Source organism: Belonocnema kinseyi, chromosome 4 (assembly GCF_010883055.1).
Source record: "Belonocnema kinseyi isolate 2016_QV_RU_SX_M_011 chromosome 4, B_treatae_v1, whole genome shotgun sequence".
NCBI lineage: Eukaryota > Metazoa > Arthropoda > Insecta > Hymenoptera > Cynipidae > Belonocnema > Belonocnema kinseyi.
In genome coordinates this window covers 138,950,929-138,972,150 of record NC_046660.1, presented here as the reverse complement: position 1 = coordinate 138,972,150, position 21,222 = coordinate 138,950,929, and the positions used below count along the sequence as shown (strand labels likewise).

Below are 21,222 nucleotides of genomic sequence, written 5' to 3'. Positions count from 1 at the left end.
GTACGCTTCTCTTTTTGCTTTTTGGGCAGCCTGAATTTCATCATTCCACCACGCATCACCAGATATTCTTCCTACAACTGCGGTACCACATACTTCGATTGTCCATCTAACAAGGATATCCCGTAACATTGTCCAGGCGCCCTCTAAATATTTGTTTTTTATACGGTACTCCCATATTGCCCTATCTATGCTTTCGATTATCTTATTTTGGAAATCTATGCGCACATCCGGTTTCTGTAGGTTCTCAATTTTGATTCGCAATTATCATAAATTACAATGATTAATAAGTAAAGTTCGCCTTCTTTCGTAAAGAAGGAATGCCAGCTGTTAATCATTCAAGTATGGCCCTTGTGTAACTCTCTCCATTTTTAGCAATAAAATATAAATTTTTTAATTTATGAAGGTATTTATGTATATTTTATTAAATTTCAGTATTTACCGTGCTTGAAAGCTTCACCTTTTTCGTTTAAAAAATAAATATAATGAAAATAAATCGTTTTGTTAGGAAAATCTACTACTAAATGCAAAGAATGCCTTTATTAGTTCGTAACTAATTCGATAACAAAGAGATGCGCTTCCAACTGAATTTATGAAACTGTAACTGCAATAGCTTATTTTTTGAAAAAAAGATGAAACTTTGACCAAGAAGATGGATTTTTTATCACGAACAAGACTCAATTTAAATGAAATACAAAAAATTGGAAATAAATTTTTGGCCTTTATTCCTAAAAAGGCTAGTTTTCAATCAAACAGTTACAAACATTACAAATATGCAGTACTTCGATTTTCAGATGAAGAACTTAATTTTCAAACCCATACCGGCTTTCTTAGCAGTACTACAGTTACTAAGTTAAAAAATTTTAAATTCGAATTATTCGTTAACTGAAAGCATTATCATACAGAAATAAATAATATAAATAATATAAGTAGCGAACCTTTAATGAATTGATGGTGTCCACGTAGACTCCCTTTGACTGCAGAAAATCCGCTAATTCGTTTGGAGTTTTCAAAGAACCCTGTGAAAAAAGTTTTCAATCAATTATTGATGCATATTCTAGATTTTATAAACAAATAGCCCTACACTTTGCAGACATCTTATGTTCTTTAAAATATCTTTTATGCGGGACGCTTTCGGATTCGGGACTCCGAAAACTCTCAAACGCAACAACTTTTATGAATTCTAAAATGAAATCTTAAAAGTGAACGCTTTTATTTTGGACTTTCACATGACCATAGGTTGAACAGTAAGAATTAAAGGCCGCTTACCATAAGGAAATCTGATGTAATCGTTGATTCATAAAACACTAAAATACTGTCACTTTTCCAAATTCACTGCTTGACGCGTCACCTACTGCCACGAAAACTAGAATGAAAATGGACGCCAAAACGAGGCTGCCCTGTCTGCTACCTGCTACCCCTACCCGCCATCACTGCGCTTCTATCACACTGCAACGCGATAGCTTGAGTCAACTCACGCTCCCGCTGGAGTGATTAGCATGATCACTCCTCTTTGGTGTCAAAAAACGAACTGTAGGAGTTGGAGTCAACCGATTATGACTGCAATTGGGAGCGAAAATGTGACTCATATGGAGGGAATCAAGCTTTTGACTCCAACGGACATCATGACTCCATCGTAGTTAATATAGCAGTCGCTCCAGAGTTCGAGTTTAATTTTCGCTCCAAGAAATTTAGAGAGTAAGCCACCACTTATTGCACGAGTACAATTAAGCGCCCAAAGTTACAAATTCAAAGTAACTTACTAATTATAACCTATTAGGAAATTTTAAAAATGCAAAGCTACTTTATTTTATTTTACTTACATTAAAATAATTATTTTTTACTTTTTTCTTGATTCCCAATGTAGCTGTTGGACTATACGCATTCCTAGAATGTACATATGGGTCATTTCATGTCATATTTGTAACTTAAAAATAAAACCGCCACGACTCCTGTTTTCTCTTTTTAGATACGAAAAAACGTATTTTTTTATTTCGACATGATATGCAACATTTTTAAGTTACAATTTTTTTAAGATCTGGAGTAGAAAAAATTGAAGATTTTCTTAAATCTTTTAATTCGACAGCGATTTATTATAAAACAATGAAATTTGCTGTTTAAGTAAACGATTGCCTACACTTTAATATAGAATTAAAAATGTTTTTTTGTCTAGGATTAAAATATTCGTTATAGTTTTAACAAATATCTCATAAAAATTTCAGAGTGGACCGTTCGGTACTTTTTATTAAACAGTTAATTTTTTGCAGTCAGACCAAATTTGAGCGTGTGCTATGCTTTATAAATTCTATAACTGCTCTATAAACTTTATAAATTCCATAAAATTTTATGATAGTATACGGACGCAATATATAGGTAGGTAAACAGAAACAAGAGAAACAATAGCTGCTTTAGAAATCTATTATTTCTCAGTAACGTAAGATAACAAATGGTAAATTATTGTCCATGAATAATGCATACATTCGTTAATTTCCTATCCCCCAATTAAAATACTCTAATTTTTATTTTAAAGAACGTCTCCATATAGCTGTAAAGAAGCTAACATTCTGAGATTTTTGACACAAAGAGTAAGTGTTGACTTTCGGTTCATTGTTTTTCTCCGGTTCAACAGAGTGAAATTTTTGGGTACTTGATATAGTTTTACAGTTTTTAAATCGGTTTCTCAAGAATTTAGCTGCAGTTTCATAATGACTCTTGCTTTAAAAAAATATTTTGATAATAAAAAAACGTCCATCTTGCACAGCCCCCTGATAAAGTTCTAATGCTGAACTTATTATTTTGCTTGGAGTCATTTGGAGGCTGGCTTTTCTTGCTTTTCTCTTTAATGCCCCAACCGCTCCGTCGCAAGGGTCTTTTCCGTGCACTGTTGCATGCAAATACAATTTTTCAGAACGGCCTCAGTCGCGTTCATGGTGATAAATTGTTTAAAAATGTTTCACATTTTTAAATTTTTGAGGTGTACCATTGAAAAAGTAAATACATTCGCGAATATTTGAATGAGCACCAGATAGAAATGTATTGAATGATTCCAAAAATACATAAACTGCTATGGAATCATGTTTGTGCAATCAGAGATGAAAACAAGAGTTTGATGCTTTATTTCTCCATTATCATTGTAGTAAAACACATTAAAAAAATATTTGCTTGATCTTTGTTCAAATGAAAGCCAGTAACATCATTTTGTATTACGAATGCGTAATTTTCTGCGAAATCACAAATAACAAGACATTGACATATTTGAAAAATTTTTTTGTATCGCTTTGTAACAATTTGCTTCTGATTTGCGATAAATGAGTATGTGAGAAATATTTTACTAGATTTACAAAAATTTTGAATGAATTCCTTGGCAGAAACTTGCACGATTACTAAAGCTGTTTTTGGTTGTAGAACTTAGTTTTTGTAATTGATTAGTGTTTCATTCGAGCGATATTTGACGAGAAATATGCTAAACGAGAAAAAGTCTCGTTCAATTGTTAAAATTATCGTCTCGGCTCACCTCGTTTCCACGAAAGTATTAGTTCAACCGAGCGATGTCAAGTACTTGATTGTAGACTCATGGCGAGATAAATTGTTTCGAGCATCCACTTCTGAATTTAAATTTTCATCATTTTGTATTTTTCTTCCAATATTTGACATCTAAAACGTCAAAATTCAAAATAACTAGATGACGAAATAATGCGACATGATAAAAACAAAAGATTCACCGAGTAGGACATATTGAAAAACCTTTTGGGAGGCGAGTAAAGTCGAGCGAAGTAACCGATTTTCTCGGCTCGCATGCAACACTTTAATTGATTTTATAAATTTTTTATTTCTGAAATACTTGACAAACCAGATCCTCAACGATTTTCATATTGAAAGCAATAAGACATCTTCATATTTTTTTATTGGATATTTTTCTTCTTTCAATAAAGTGACATATGTGACTCCTTGGAAAAAGATTATTGACATAGATGAAAGTTGTTAATCAAATTTTCCCAGTTACGCCAAAAGTAGACCGTAATCGCAGACGTGCTAAATTTTTGTAATAAAAATGATACAAATAGACAAAATAAAAACATTTTATTTGCAGTTTGAAATATTTTGAAACTAAGACAGTAATTATCATGAAAAATTATTTATTATAATTTCATTATCATTGACTGAAATATGACTTTCTTTCGTTTAAAAAAAATGATCGAAAATCTTTTTTGAGCGTAGGTTTCTGCGGTAATTTTTCACCTGGTGCTATGAGTTTCATGTTTTCATGAATGGGACATGTACAAAGGATGTACAAAGGACCAGTTAAGGTGCAAAAAAGGGCCTGAGAGAGCAAAACTTAGATAGACCAATCTTTACATCAGGATTTTTGTTACGGAATTGACAAAAAATTTCTTTCAAGTTTCCAAGAACCAAACGTTTTTGAAAAATCAAGTATTTCCCACCAATTTTTAGAGATTTAAAAAATTTTTTTGCCCTGCCAAAAAAGAACTGATGTCATTGTTTTCGTAAAACTGTTTCACCTTAATTTCTGTTTCTGCAGAAATTACTTTACCTATAATATAATTATCATATAAATGACTGAAATGAAAAAAAATTCAGAATCGACAATTACATAAAACTCCAATAATGCCCTACTGATTTCATTCCTAGTAGCAGATAAAACTCCTTTTTTGCCTGATTTTCTGGCTTTCAAAATAAAGTAACGTGAAGTATTCATTATTTTCTCTGTCTTATTGACACTTAATTTAGTTCTTAAAAGTATTAGCTGAAAATATATAACTGAAAATATGCACTTACTGATTTCACACCCAATCATTTTCCCAATTTTTTTCCTGCAAGGAGCACACAAACTATCTTCAAAGATTTTAACTTTTCCTGAATCAAACTCGATGCAAAACGCAAATTTGTTTTATGTGTTTTTAAACTATGTGACTTTTCGCTGAAAGGGTTACAACAACGATCTTTGAATTTCCTTACTTCCACTTTTAGATCCAATATAGATCACTGAAGAACCAACACGGAAAAATCGCGAAAGATTCCGCAGAAACGTGTTCGTAGAAACAATTAGCTGTCTAATAAAAAGTATCCAACGGTCCACTCAGAAATTTTTGCAAGATATTCTCAAAACTATAAAGAATATTGTAATGCTTGATAACCGAATTCGAAGAGTTTTCGTAAGCGCCATTAATGAAAACAATTGCATATTTCTTATATGAAAAAAAATGATTTGTTCATTTATTGCTATATTCAAAGTTTAGGCAATCGTTGACTTAACCTGCAAATTTCATTGTTTTATAAAATATCGTTTTCGAACTAGAAGATTTGAAAAAATGTTCAATTTTTTCTAACCCAGATCTTTAAAAAATTGTTTAAAAAAAGTCTACAGCCTTCAGTTTTCATTCGATAACAATTGTTTACATTTTTTTAGAATATTATAGTTAAATACATTTTTAAGAGATCTGTGAGACGCAATTCTTAAATTTTGCTTCGTTTATATTTATTTTTTTAACTCAAAGTTTGGTGAAAAGGACAATTTTGCAGTTTTTTTCTTCAAGAACGATTGTCAAAAATCTAGAATCTATCCAGAAGCATTTCCAGCAGACAAATAATTTCCATAATAATCAACTTAATTGTTATAAGTAAATTAAGTCAAAAAATTAAAAATTAAGTGATTTAATTACCAAACTTTCTTATTTACTAAAGTTGCTATATTTTCTCTAGCGCATCTTGGAATGGTAAAAATCTACGTATGTATATATAAAATTCTTAATGTTACAAAAATTATCATAAAAAATTATTACGTTCTTCGTTTTCTGATAATTTTATCCCTTTTTTAGTTTTATTATTTCATACACTAACAGCAGTTGCAAATTCTCGTTATCGCTTGTCCAAATGTGATAGCAGTCCTTTTTGTAAACAAAGTGGATTAAAAAAAAAGGAAACTTTTGGCATTTTCGCAAAGAATCTTTGGTTTCTCGACACGAGTTAGGCTCTAAATGCATTAAAGGAGAGGCTGAAGTTCAGAAAATTGATAAGTATTAACAATTTTCGTCTTTTTTATAAGCAAGCTTGATGAACAAAAGCTCACTTTTGGCATTTTTGCGCAGAATCTTTGGTTCTTTCACGCAAGTTTGCCTCTGAATGTGTTAAGCAATTGAAATCCTTCACTTTTATAAACAAACATGATAAAAGAAAACTCATTTCAGGGTGAAAAGTATTTTTTTTTCAACTTTCGGACCATGAAATGACCCAATAAAGTTGTATATTACGAATATTCGACTTAAATTGAACTTCTTTTTTTGCGTAAAAAGTCTAATATATGTTAAAGATTTATATTTATTATTTAATTATGCAGCCTATTTCGAGAGGGTTTTAAGCGCGTGGGAGAGGTAGAGAGAGAGATGGTGCATAGGGACCCTTAGAGTCATTTGGATACCACCCTTTAGCGTTACTATACGCCATAATTGAAGTGTTGTATTTCTTCAGAATTGTAATAGACATTTCTTTAACGCATAAAGTGTTAAAATCAGTGGTTTTGTTCGATTACGTTGTGCCACCTCGCATGAGTCACGTCGCGTTCAGATTGCATCAGCCATTAACCTCGGTATAAGAGTCTGCTGTATTACGCAATTATATATAATGTTAGAATAAATCTGAATTTCAACGTGGAGGATTTAGAAAAATTTGACAGAGAACATATGCAAATTGGTGCTGTAAACGCTGCGGGATTTATCCAATCTGGGCGAAATCAGGGACAGAAAAATAATAGCAGAAACTCCTATTATAAGTCCGGAACTGACAAAGGATTTTGGTCACTTTGATGATGAAGGTGATAGTATAAAATCTCCTGAGTGGCCGTCTCGTACCCGAAGTATGAAGAAATTGCATCAATGGCCGGAGTCCTTTGCTTGGAAACTTCGCATAATTACTTAATAGGTGCTGCTCGGGAATGGCTCAAAATACGATTATGCGGCCTGAAATCTTGAAAAGAGGTTCAAAAGGACCTTCATCACAGACGATAGCACTACTATCAAATGGAAGCGAATGTTTAAACGAGTGCAGAAGAAAGGTGAATCGATAAGCTCATATTTTCACGCCAATGTAAAGTTATGTTTTGATTTGAATTAAAATGTGTCTTATACAAAAGAATAAGTCCTCGTCGGTTTGTGGTTCCGAGATCCTTGTTTAGCCGTATCAAGTCATGATCACATCGATCTTGACGACTTGCATCGTGATTTACCGAAACATGAACGTCTCGATGAACAGTGGAATAGGAAAATTCGGGCTCGCAAGGATTTTAATGCGACGTAAGATAAAACCTTCGAAATGGGAACTACTAAATCGAATTCGCAGAATAAACCAGTTTCGACAACAAATCCAAAGAAAGGCAGGAAGGCAAGAACCCATACCACCGACCATAATTGAAAAATGCAAAGAGGGAAAAGAAATTTTATATTTGCAACGGGTTTGATCATACATCTGGAGACTGTGTGGAGACTCGAAGAGAATTAAAGTGTTACAAGTGCAAAATACGCAAAGGCACACAATACAACAAGTGCAAAATACGCAAAGGCACTGCACTGTCGTGCCTGAAGTTAAGAAAGCATAAGTAAATTCAATTGGTGTTAACTGCGACCCGACCATACAAAAATATATTTAAAAAAGAGGTACTAGGCGGAGTGGTACGGGATGTTTGAGTGGATTCCGGAACATCTGATTACACCATCAAATCCATGGTGGTTTTGTCGGAAGGTCTTCAAATGATACGCGACAATTTAATATTCCTAGGCTTTGGTTCACAGATATACCAAAAGATTTCGCTTGGGATTGTGTACTTAAATATTTCAATGGATGCCGTGCTGCTTGAAAAAGTGGTTTTTCGAGTACTGCCCGATAACGCTCAAGCGTTAGACGTGATTACGGGTCGTACGTTTACAGACCATCCACAAGTAATCTATCACCAAGAGGGTAATAAGATGATCTCCGAGACCTCTGAAAATTATTCAAACGCTCTAGATGTAATTGATTCCGCATCCAAAGCCACAATTTCAAAGAAAAGTGTGAAACCACCGGCACTACGATGCCAGCCTTTTACAGAGAACCCCTCACCTTGGAAGATCTGTACGTCAGTGATTATAAAAGCGCAGCAAATTTAGAGGACTTAGTAAGGTTAATTAATAAGTTTCGCGATACGGTATCGAAAAATATTTTTGAATTGGGCTGTAAAAATGTATAATTAAGGACTTGAAAGAAACAGGTGTATGTACCAACATAAATTCCTCTTACGTCGATACCCGGAAATTAAACAGTCAAATGGACCGGATTAACTTTTTGTTGCCAAATCTCGACGACCACTTGACTATGTTGAACGGCGCCAAATTTTTTTTTAATCTCGATCTTGCTAATGGATATTTAGAGGTTCCAATTGCGAAAGACGATTTTCACAAAATGGCCTCTATTACTCCAGAATATCTGGGAGAGTTTACACGTATGGCATTCGGATTAATGAATGTTATCTTCAATTTCTCGAAACTCATGTCTAAAGTTCTAGAACCGTTAAAAATCATTGTGTTCTTTTTTATTTTAAAGACAACCTAATCGCGGGTAAAGACTGGCTAGCTTTTAAACAGAAATTAATTATTATCCTAAACGCGCTAAGAAAAGTGAATTTAACGTTAAATTTATTCAAATGCACCTTTCTTCTTTAAACGTTACGTTTAATTGGAACGAATTCTGTAAACTCGCGTTTAAAGAATTGCAATATAATATCGCATCTTAACCTGTTTTGCGAATTTTTTATCTGATTTTATTTTGCCAAACGGAATTTTGTATAAGCGCGGAAACAAGAAACTTTTACATAATTCCAATGCGGTTGTGTAAAAGCATGATTATTAGATTTCACGACTTGCAAAGGCAGACAGGCGTAGACCGAACAGTATCGAAATTACGTGAGTTTTATTTTATTCCTGGCATGAGGCACTATGTAAAGCAGCATGTTCGAATCCGTTTTGAGTGTTTATTGACCTAGAATAAAACAGGTCGCCAAGCGGGTCTGTTGCACCCTATTCCTCTTGCAAAGCGGCCCAGCCGTAGTAGTACACCTCGATCACGAAGGCCCGTTCGTCATTATCGCTAGAAAAAATACTTACATAGTCGTAGTAACTGATAACCTTAAACAGTTCGTTTACATGCGTCCAGTGAGAGGAATTAGCGCAGAAAGTGTGATTAGAATTCAACCTTTTTTTAAACTGATTAAAACTGACTTTATACACACTTTCTAATTATTTTAATAAAATCATGGTACCTAAAGGTATTCAACATTTATAGCCTTTTTCTGGACACCAAATTACAGACTTCAAGCCAAAGAAGCTCCCCTTTGGATTTTATTTCATAAAAATAGACTTACTTTTTAGCAAAGATTAGTTAACACGCATATATGAAATAGACGTAGATTACACGAAGAACGAAAATAATTTATGAATTCAATATATAAAAGATGTTTGACGTAACGCGATCTAAAATCAGCTGACTGATAAAAAACAGATGAACATCCGAGGTTGCACCAAACAGTTATAATTAATAATGCCAACACATCCCCTTGAGACAACCTCCATATTTCAAATTTTTATCTTCGATAGTCCCAGGAGACGAACACACTGTTCTTGTCTTGGTTTCTTTAAGGCCTTGGTTAAGACGTGGGCACGGCATGTTTTCAGATGCCACGTGTTCCAAAACTATTTTATCCGACTTCACAATCTCACGAACAAAACGATGACGTATTACGATATGTTTGGTTCGTGCATGGTATACTGGATTGGTAGCTATCCGTGACCTTTAAGTAATAAAGTATCCTCTTCCCTGTATTCCAGTGTTTCTTGTCAAAACAGTCATTGAATTGACTTAACATACTTGCTATGTGAGCGATGTTCAGGCGTGTTGCCATTGACAGGCACAGCAGTCACCCGACTAATTTCCGATAAGGAGGTTTTTTGTCTTCTGACTCGAACCAAGGGTCAACTATGACGAGCTTCGTACCAACATCTAAAGGGGTTGATACAGGGTTGCACTCTTCCATCCCGAATCGTTTAGGAATACCTGTTATGTACTTCTTCTGGTTCATAAAAATTCCCTCGTCGTTTCTAACAAAGTCCATTCCGAAACAACGTTTGAGATCCACAATATCCTTTATTTCGAAAAGATCCGATAATTCACGTCCAAATCATGAAATTTCTTTCAAATCTTTAGGCATCACCAGAATGTCGTCGACATAAATGACGATAATCACCAAATCTTCCTTCCCGTATCTTAAATAAACACAGGGATCCGGACTCGTTGGATTTGCCACTAAAGTCCGCAATTCCTTTTAAAATCGTATGTACCAAGCGCGGCCAGCCTGATTTAGACCGTACAAGGTTTTTCTCATAAGAAAGACTTTGTTGCCTTGAGCCAACTCGTTCAACATGGTTTTGGCTTTGTGGAACAATTGATCCGGGTTCAGTTTTTCGTTGGTTATGTTTTTCAAAACATTCTCCATCCAATCTGGTACCCCCATGAATACTTGCTCATCCAATTCGCCGTTGAGATATGCAGTTGCCACAACGTACTGTCGAATATGCATACCGTTTTTCACTGCAAAAGCAACTGTCGTTCGTATAGAGCTCAATCTTGCAACTGGTGCGTAAGTCTCATGGAAACCCTTACCCTACTGTTCAGAATAGCACTTTGCCACGATCCGGGCTTTTCTCTTTTCCAGGATACCGTTCGTACCATATTTATTTCTTAATACAAAACGACTACCTATTACCTTCGAGGCCTTAGATCTGTCCACCAGACTCCACGTGTCCTTCATGAGAATCGAATTCACATCATCCGCCATGGCCGCCATCCATTCGTCTGATTCTCGGCTATCCATTGCTTGAGTGACAGGAATCTCAGTTAGGAAAGCGAAATCAGTCTCGACCTCGTTTGCATTGCACGTCATCCCAAAGATCTTTCTCGGCCTTCAAGGAAGTCCTGTGCCCACCAAGCGGGGTCTACCTCAACTTGTAGCAACCACCTTATCATCTGCAGGAAAACCTAGAAAATCCTCAACATTGGACAATTCTTCTTCATTGTCGACGTCATTAGGTATCTCCAGCTCTTCATTGATCTGATTGCCAGAATCTTGCTTCTTAGCAAGATCAATCTCGATGAATGTTTCATTCACTACAATTTCGTTGAAATTGTTCGGTAAGTTTAACGACTTTCGAATATCGTTCTTTTACGGGCGGAAATCTTCGTAGTCCTTGATCAAACGAACAGGAATTTTGTCCAGGAAACTCAGTGCTCTTGATCTATCAAGAACGTAGACATCACTCCCATAGCTTTTTAAATGGGCCACATTTGGAGGTTTTCTAAACCAAACTTTGTATGGAGTTTTTTCATTTAGCTTACTCGTTTGCCATTTCCATCAACGTTATATTTCGCCTGTCAGCAAGGCCGTTTTGCTCTGAATTATAAAGTACAGTCCACCGCCGTGATATTCCGTGCTTTTAGAGTAATTCGTCTAAGCTTTTATTATCATACTTCTTTCCATTATCCGACTGCAAACATTTTTCTTTCCTTCTTTCCTGCTGCGCGTCCACCAAAGCTCTGAAAATGTCAAATTTATTCATTACCTGATTCTTGTGACTGATAAATTTTACCTCACACCATCTGGATGAATCGCCGTTGAAAGTGACAAAACAACACTTCTTTGCATGTGAAGAAACACGCATCGGACCGCAAATTTCAGACTGAATGAGTTCTCCCATTTCTGTCACTCTTTCGGATGCCTTAGGAAAAGGAGCGCGACACATCTTCCCCTGGAGACAAATATTGCATTCAAAATCTCCATTGAGGCCCTTGACTTCGATTCCTGTAATAGAGCCCGTCCTAACGGCCTTCTAGAAGAGAAGGAGAATTTCTCTTCGGAATTCTCTTTTCGAATTCTGCTTCAAAAATATTCTTGCACTCGGAACCAGTTAAATCTCGAAAAAAAAAAATACAAATTGTTTTCACGTTTGGCAGTAAGTAATATTTTCCCGCCGCGATTAATAACCTCGGCATTAATAACTTTCCAGCATTATTCAAATTGAGTATCATTAACAATAATAATAAATTATTTAAACAATTAATTCTTTAAATTTCATTAATTATCCAACCCAATTCTAATAGGAAACTTGGTTAATAATAATAATTAAGTATCACCTAAGTTTAATTGAAAATTGGACGAAAAATGGAAAACTTCGGAAAAAACAAAGCTGAAATGGCCAAATTTTTCACTTTATTTATCTATATATTGTTGCTCAATGACAAAAAATTAAAAATTTCAAACCCAATTTATCTTAAAAATTTAATGCGGAACATTTCTAAAAAAAAACTTAAAATCGGTTAAAAAATACAACCTGTGAGCGATCATGAACAGTAAATTCCTATGCTAGAAGACTGTGGTCGGTGCGAGAGCGTCGGTCGACTCGAGACGAGTGCGCGCGTGGCAATAAAAAATCGCTTACAGCTCTTAAACAAAAGGAACAATTTAGCTCAAATTTGGTCAAACTTTTCCTTAAAAATTAAAGAACAACTTTTCCACTGCAACATTTCCGTCCGCGAAACTTCCCTGCAGACTTTTGTCCGTCAAAGTCTGAGGAAACGATTCCTGACAGTAATGGTTTGCAATAATTTTTATGTTGCAAATATTAAAAAGATATCTACTTTTAAAACATAATTGGCATCAGACGGGGCCCCTCCTTGACATCTATAAAACCAAACAAACATTTTTTTAAATAAAAGTTACCTGCATTAAAAAAAATGTCATTTTACTCATTTGAAAAACTTATAACTTAGGGTGCTGGTTAAATCCGAATTTGAATTAATTTTGAATAGGTACAACACTGACTAGATATATTTTTTTCCGAAGGGTTTGAGAACGCAAAACAGAAAACTTGTCAACTATACGAGGTTTTGCGAGATCCTCGGATGAATAAAATTGTGAAAAATCAAACCTTTTGTCGAGGAAATCATTAATTTCACGACAAATATGAATTTTGCGAAAAAGAGAAATCAGTTGTTATCAGATGACAGTATTTTAACGGTAAGGATCGTTCGAAAATTAATTTTGTTACTCACAATTCTGACATCATAGAAGAATTCTCGATAGTCATCATGTTTTCGAAGAGCCACGACATGATGATGGTGACCCTAAATTTTGCGAAATACGTCGCAAAATGGAGAAACAAGAAAATCAACTGACATGTCCTGTGTGTGTGCTGTAACTGAAATTGTAATCAGCCACCAGGCTAGCTCTCACCATCGCGCCACGCACGATATTGATGCACCCACCCTTATCCACCGCGGGTCAAAACTACGAGTCTCATCAAGCACCGCCGGGCATCGGTAAAGAGGCAAGCTGGCGAACACGCTGCCGTGGGTTCAAATATTTTTTGTTTGTATTGTAAACATATCAAATAATAATTTTTAATGCTTCTCTGGCGATTACATTCCTTTTGCAAAAATATTACTGGGAAATAAATATCACGCAGACACTTTTGGATTTTTGTTGTTGTATAATAGTAATTTATCTTTCTTTACATATTTGTGGATGATAATCGTGATTGTTGTATAATCGTAATTTATTGTTCTTTACATATTTGCGGATGATAATCGTGATAGATTATGACGTAGATGGATGATGCACGGTTCACTGCAGCTACGGTAATAATGAGGATCAGCCAAAGATTAGGCAGTTTTCAATTGGGAAATAAAAAAAAGGGAAAAAGATTTCCTACAAAAAAATTAAAATACTTTTTTCAGAAAACATCCGCAAATGCACCATTTTATAGATAAACCGAGCTATGATTTTATGCAAAATTTTTTTAATTTACCCAGTTTGTCGCAAATTCATTTCCAATTTCTATACTAACAAATTTTCCACATTGATAATTCCAATATTACAAAACTGGCGAGCGTTCATTTTTCTTTATAGATGATAAATTTAATAAGCGACTCAGTAATACATTTGGTGGCTGATTACAATTGCATATATAATATGTTAATTTGTTGACCTGGGTGTAATAATATTCTTGTAGATGAAAGCCAAAATGTCAGTCAATTGCTGGTCAATTTATTGAACTTATGTCTGAGAGATTCTCAGTACATATTTGGTACACGTTTCGCCTGTACGTCGACAGTCCTCATCAGCATAAAATATTTCATTCTACGAAATTTTGCACCTGTTTGTTAAATTTAGTTTGTTGTTTACTGAAATGACTCTGTCTGCTGCATGGACTTAAATAAAGATCGAGATTATTGTTGACATTGAAAAACTACTACAGTTACAACACACATAGGACATATTTCAGGTCAGTTTTGTGGCCCTTCGAAAACATGATGGCTGTCGAGAATTCTTCTATGTCAGAATTGTGAGTACACAAATCCACTTGCGAACAATTCTCACCGTTCAAATGCTATCATCTGCTACCCGCTGATTTCTTTTTTTTCGCATGATTCATATCTGTCGTGAAAATAATGATTTCCTCAGCAAAAGGTTTGATTTTTCCAAAATTGTATTGATACCAAGATCTCACAAAACCGCGGATATTTCAAAAGTTTTCTGTCTTTCGTTCTCAAATCCTTCGCAAAAAATATATTTTTAGTCAATGCCGTAACTATAAAAAAAATTCAAAGTAGGATTTAATAAACACACTTAAACAAAAGTTATATTTAATTGGCATGTTTCACTCCATTCCTATACGGTTGGATCATTTTTCATTTCAAAAACGTCAATAGAGTTTTTTATTTGTAATAAGCGAAACAATTTCTCATCAGTATCCATTTTCGATATTTAACAATCTGGTATTTTTTAATGTTCCCTTTTTCAAATTAACACTTTAAAATTTGTATTTTTAATATGTGATTTAAACAAATTGAAAGTGGGCCCTTGGAATTTAAAATCCTATAAGAGAAGAAATATTTTAGCAAGAGCTAACATGGTGGTTGAGACCTAAAATTAAAATTATTTATATAGTGACAGTAAACACTGAAAACCTGTAAAACATAAATATTTTACAGAGAAAATATCGGAAAGAAAATAATAACATAACCTGCAAACTGCCCAAATTGGGTGATCGCTTTCAGCTCATTTTGAAACAATTTGCACTTTTCTCTTATGCTATTGTATTCACACTGTGGGATTCAATTTACCTAGGCCCCTTCAAACGCGATTATACTGTTTTATGAGAAGAAAATCCAAAGAAAAAACACACTAGCAGCCGATATTTTCGTGGTTTAAATTAAATCCTTCGCCGAATCGACATGTCGCACAACGAGTTGCGCCTGTGTACGTGAGAATGCACATATGTGAGATGGCGTAAGTTAGACACAGCTCCCCGCAATGAACAGCAGAGGCGCCATTATACTGATAGTTTTACTTTCAGTTTCTCTCTGCTAACATACGCCCAAAATATATTACTATATATTTTATTGCGTTTTTGACCAATTTTTTGCCCGAGCCATTGTAAGACTGTCTTTTTATAAAATAAATTAGCGGAATTAAAAAAAAGGGTCCGCGAATAATAAAACAATTACCCAACTCGTTTATTGACCTAATTTTTTTATATTGCAAAATTTTCATATTTTTCATAAAATTAAATCCATTAACCGTATTTACTCGAATATAAGCCGCACCCTTTTTCTGTTCTTAGAGTTCCAAAACCAGGGTCTGGCTTATAATCGTATGCGGCTCATATGCAGATACGAAAGGTCGAAATTAATACAATTGTTGATATGAAGTCCTATTCCTCGATACAATAAATATACTTTCTACATGGTAGATGCAACTAGGACGTTCTAATTTGCGAGGGGATCAGAAATGAAAATAGATATTGAGGTAAAACATTAAGAACTTTACCTAGGTATTGCATAAGTAACTGATTCAACTTTAACTCAACTTGAATTTTATTTGAACTCGACTTCAACTGAACTACAATTTGGCTAAAATTTGACTTCAACTTTACCTTACTTAGCTGACTTTACCTTATTGCAAACATGTGCTTGATTGCCCCTCGATTGTTATTAAGAACACAAGCATTTTTCTCCGTTTAAAATTTTTATAATTAGCGTGCGACTTATCTCGCAACACGAGAATTTTTCAGCATTTTCAACTTTAAAAACCGGGATGCGGCTTATATTCGTGTAAATACGGTACTTCTTTTTTGCTGCACCATAGAGGTAGCTTTACAATGTAATTAAATAAGAAAGAATTTAAATTCATTTAATTAAACATTCCTTAATTTCAAAATGTCTAATACAATATTCTAAGAAATTTTCTATGTGTGTGTGTAGTATGTGTGGAGATGTAACACTTTTTTGTGAACACAATAACGTGAAGATTGTAACGGATAAATTGATGAAATTTGGAGGGCTTCTTCTCACTACTAATACCTCAAAACTCACCGAAATGGAATATTCGATTTTTTCACAGAATTTTCGACTGATTAAACTATAATAGTTGGTCAATGAATGCTTCAAACTCGGCTTCAGTGGATCTCAAAACGTGGAGATTCGTTTAAAAAAACTTTAATTTGGAATGTCGGACAATTCTAATACTTTCTCAATCATAAATCATGAGAATATAAAAAATTAATAAGTATTATTATATTATTAAATTTTATTATTATATTATTAGTTATTATTATATTATTTAATTATATTATTAAAAAATTAATCATGATTTATGACTGAGAATGTATTTGAATTGTCCGACATTTTAAACCAAAGTTTTTTTTAACTAATGCCCACGTTTTGAGATTTCCTGAAGCCGAGTTTGAAGCATTATTTGACAAACGATTATAGATTTATCAACCGAAAATTCTATTAAAAAATCGAATATTCCATTTTTACGCCAACTAAAGACTGATACGTGAAAAAAGATTAAAAGAAGCCATTTTTTAAGAAGACTTCATATTTTAGTTTTATTTTTCAAAAATACTATGAAAAAAGTAGAAAATTCCAACGTTGAGCTAAACGAAGCCAAACATGGGAAAAAGTCTTAGGGAGTAATTATAACTGAAAAATTCATATATAAATTTTACAAAATATTTTTAAATAAGACTTTTTACGGTTTCATGTATCGAAAATACTACAAAAAAAACATAAAACTCTAATTTTGAGCCAAACGACGTGAGATTCAGGAAAAAAGTTTGGGATCAAACGGGGTAAGATGAGGCACAAAAATTTAACAAACAATTGCAGCTTTCAAAAAGTGCTACAAAATGTATTTGAACCATTTTTTGATAGGACTTGTTATTTTGGTTTTATTAATTGAAAATACTATGAACAAATAGAACATTCCCATTTTTAGCCAAATAGTGAGAAATATGGGGGAAAGTTTTGAACGAATTTCAGCGTTTAAAAATGCATACAACATTTCTTAGAATCAGTTTTTAACAGAACTCATTTTTTATTTATTTATTGAAGCTGATATGCAAAAATCGCAAATTCCCATATTGCGCCAAAAGACGCGAGATACGTAAAACAGTAAAAAAGAAAACTTTTAGGACATTTTTTTTTATGCATCAAAAATAATATGGAAACAGAAATAATATTTTCAGCCTGTCAACACTAGATCGAAAAAAATTTCTGAAGAAAGTATTGTAGCTTTTTATTTTAAGCTAATTCAGAAACTAAATATACATTTAAAATTGTCTGTGAAAATCAAGCAAACGCGAAGCGCGAGTGTCACGATGAGAATGTGTGCCACAAATCCTAAAGAGCTTTGAGCAATTTAATCTTTAAATATACTTAAATGCATAAAAGTTCAGAATATGAGGATGTATACAAATACTGGAATCTAAAAATATGTTTTTGATCAAGTTTTTTTGATAAAGCTGAACCTTTCTAGTCGCACACAGAGCGCGTGATGAGACTTCTCCCGCCCGACGGGCAGATTTTGTTGTAGAAAAACAAGTCAATTAAACAATTTTTCACTTATGTACCTAATCTGACAGCATTAAACTTATCTAATTTGTGGCAGACTTTATTTGATCTAAAAGATATATGCAAACAAAAATATGGGCGTGAATACACAATATTTAGTTGAGATAGAAAAGAGAGCTTTTAAAAAAGCAAAAAAAAATATTTACGTGATTAACATAGAAAAGTGGGACTTGAAAAAATAGATAGAGTACCTTAAATTTCTAAGATATATAAGAAGATCGGTGTGAATAAACAATGATAGATTTCTAGAATGAAAAAGAGATTTAAAAAAAATAGGCATATTCACACTGTAACATAATTTGACTTTTAAGACGTTATTTATTTTTTAAAACATTTCTTTTATAGTAAAATTCGTTTTTTTAATAAAATTTTCTAATGATTTATTTATTCAATTGTGTCGTTAAATCGCAGTTATAGAAATATATCTAAAACTGTTCGATTTCTCGATGGATTTAATTTTCTCTGTTCAGGAAATTGGTCCCGAATATTTGCGTCGGCATCACTACTGAGACTATTAAATCTGAAAGTAAAGATTTTTTAGAGACTCTAACTATAAATTAATTTTTGAATGTTTTCTAATGATAAAAAGGAAGATGTGGGATCACAAAAGCGAAAGGAGACTTTCTGTTTTCTTTTTAATTAAAATAGCGTTTCCTCAAACTTTACATTAATACCTTCGGCCTAATCATTCAGGATATTTTTATATTTAAGAAATCCCTCTATTTAATCCTAAACGTCTAACCCTGACTGATTTGATTCTGACTATCCAGGAATTAAATTTTTTTAATTTAATTGTTTTTACTATTTTGTAAGGTTAATCCTTTAACGGCCGAATTATTTCCACCCACTTCCTATCCAAAATAACAAATGTTTTAGAGTGTAATAAGGTCTCAGATAATAGAGAAAAAGGCCACAATTTTCACTCCACTGAAAACCAACCTTAAGGCCGAAAACCACCCTTAAGTTAGAAACAAACGTGCGCGAATTGCATACCCACTGCTACAAACCCCTCACCACTACCGGGCTGCAAGCGCTTACGGCACGCAAGCACGAGCTATTTTCCATCACAACTAATTTTCATCGAATTTGGATGAAAAATCAAGTTTACATCTGAATAAGGACTGCAAACCAGCGCAGGAATCGAACCCTAAGGGCTTTTTTTTGGCGCCCTTTCTTAAATCGTTCGTAATAAATCGTATATTCGCGATATAACTACAAAAATGATCTCGAAAACAGGGTGCTTTTTGGAGTTATAGTTAATAGATTTCGAAGAGGGTGCATGAATGCTTCTACTTTCTGAAAACTAGAAACACGTAGGTAGCTCGGATTTAATCAGATTTTCCTAGGATTCAAAAATCCACAGGTTTAAATGATTGAATCGTTTTCACTTGATTTTATAGCCTTCTACAATCGAGAATTTCTTTTTTTAATTGTCTCCCGAATGACAATAGATTGAGAATCCTACTCAGATTTCTTAAAATCGTAGAAAACTAGCAAATGAAAATTTTACCACTGGCACATATTACAATTAAGTAAAAGTATTCAACATTATTTTCGAACTTTATGGAGTAGGTTCTGAATGTCCCGAATTAAAACGGGTTTAATATGAACTTTATACATTATTATCAAAAATTCATACTTTTAATTCTAAAAATCTGTCAAAACACTTGCACAATTAAAAACAATTTATAATTCTCTTTTTTTTGCAATTAATTATGTTTTTTTTAATCAAGCGGTGCTGAGCGAAGAGTGCACTTCCTCGATCAGTCCTCGTATCGTGTCGGTCTCTCCATTCATCAGACCCGTTCATCCCCTCTCTTTTTCATTAATGAACGCGCACGCAACTATTGGTTTTCCTTCAATTCGATCCCGTTTCACGTAATAGCTACATTCTTAAGATACATATAATCCTTTCGATTATCAATTCATGAGAGATCATTCAGTAGCGTAATACAAATATTGGTTTTTCTTTCTAAATGGATAATTCTATTTTTAAATTAACAAATATTCTGAACTGCTTCAGTGCCCCCCTAAACGAAGGAATCGTATTCTTTTTCTTTACTTTATTTTTCTTTATCTTTTTAATTTCATTTTAGCTCTTATTTATCATTTATGTTTTATGAAAAGATATATATTTGTTGTGTGTAATTTTGTACTTTTTTATTTTTTTATTTGTTTTCATTTTTTTATGATAGTCTATATTTCTTTCCTTTTTCACATAATATTGTATCTTTATAATGTAGCTTAATTCATATTGTGTGATACATTTTAACCTTATTGTACTTACGACTGATCCTTTCTCTAAATCGCTTAATTGCTATTAATAACCTTTGTGTAAATTTCTATTATTCGTGACGCGTGTTCGTTCTTCGTTGTGTTTACTTATTATTTAATTTCGCATCTACATAGCGTTGACATTAATAACTAGGACTTAATTCCTACTCTAACTCTGGTTTTAAGTTATAATTATGTTAATTTTACGGCTTATTTTTCTTCTTGTCTTCTGATGTATCTTTTCAGGTCTTGCGTATCGTATGTGCACTTTTCTTCTTCCTTTTCAGTGTCACGCAGGATAAACGTGCCCGGTTTTTTTCCTTTTTTATCTCGAATGGCCCGTCGTAGATTTGCAGAAATTTGGGTAAGATCTTGTTTCCTTTGTTAGATCTTTTCAAATTTTTCAGTAGGACCTTGTCACTGACTTTTAGTTTAATAAGCTTGTGGGTCCGATTAAATGTTTCCGCACTTCTTTTTTTGCTTTGAGGACGATGTTCTCGTAGGTAATATCAATTTTTCTCTCTTATTATATATTCTATATTGTTTTTTGTTCATCTGGATCTCGATTGGGGTAAACTCCGTTGTTTCATGTTGAATTTCATTGATGCAATGTGCGATGATTTTTATCAAACTCCACCAAGAGTTATGTCGGTCTTTAAAAAGAGTTCTGAAGAATCTCGACAGTTCTCTTTGGATTCTTTCAACAATATTGCTCTGTGGATGACGGACTGATGAAAATATAGCTTTTATTCCTTCCTCCTTCAGTTTATCCAGCCATTGCGCACAAGTAAACTGGGATCCGCGGTCAGTTACGGTCTTCTTAGGTTTTCCAAACTTCTGAACATACGAGGGTGGATTGATAAGTTTCCGGCCTGACCAAGAGATGGCGCCACTAGGCCTACCTTGAGGTGGCGTTCTATAGTACCATCCTTAGATAGC

General features: G+C 33.7%; 1 protein-coding gene across 7 annotated transcripts in view; it reads right to left on the bottom strand.

Annotated features, from left to right (window-relative positions):
• The window catches only part of LOC117170590, a 267,116-nt gene that overhangs the window by 55,344 nt on the left and 190,550 nt on the right, over nt 1–21,222 (bottom strand). The window contains exon 18 of one of the 7 annotated variants that reach the window (XR_004466828.1): nt 3,512–3,651. The exons of 5 other annotated variants lie outside the window; for them this stretch is intronic. The gene's annotated coding sequence lies outside the window, so the exon portion shown is untranslated. Of the gene's footprint in view, nt 1–935; nt 1,017–3,511; nt 3,652–21,222 lie in introns of all 7 variants that reach the window. One more of the 7 variants, XR_004466829.1, reaches the window with a different exon arrangement.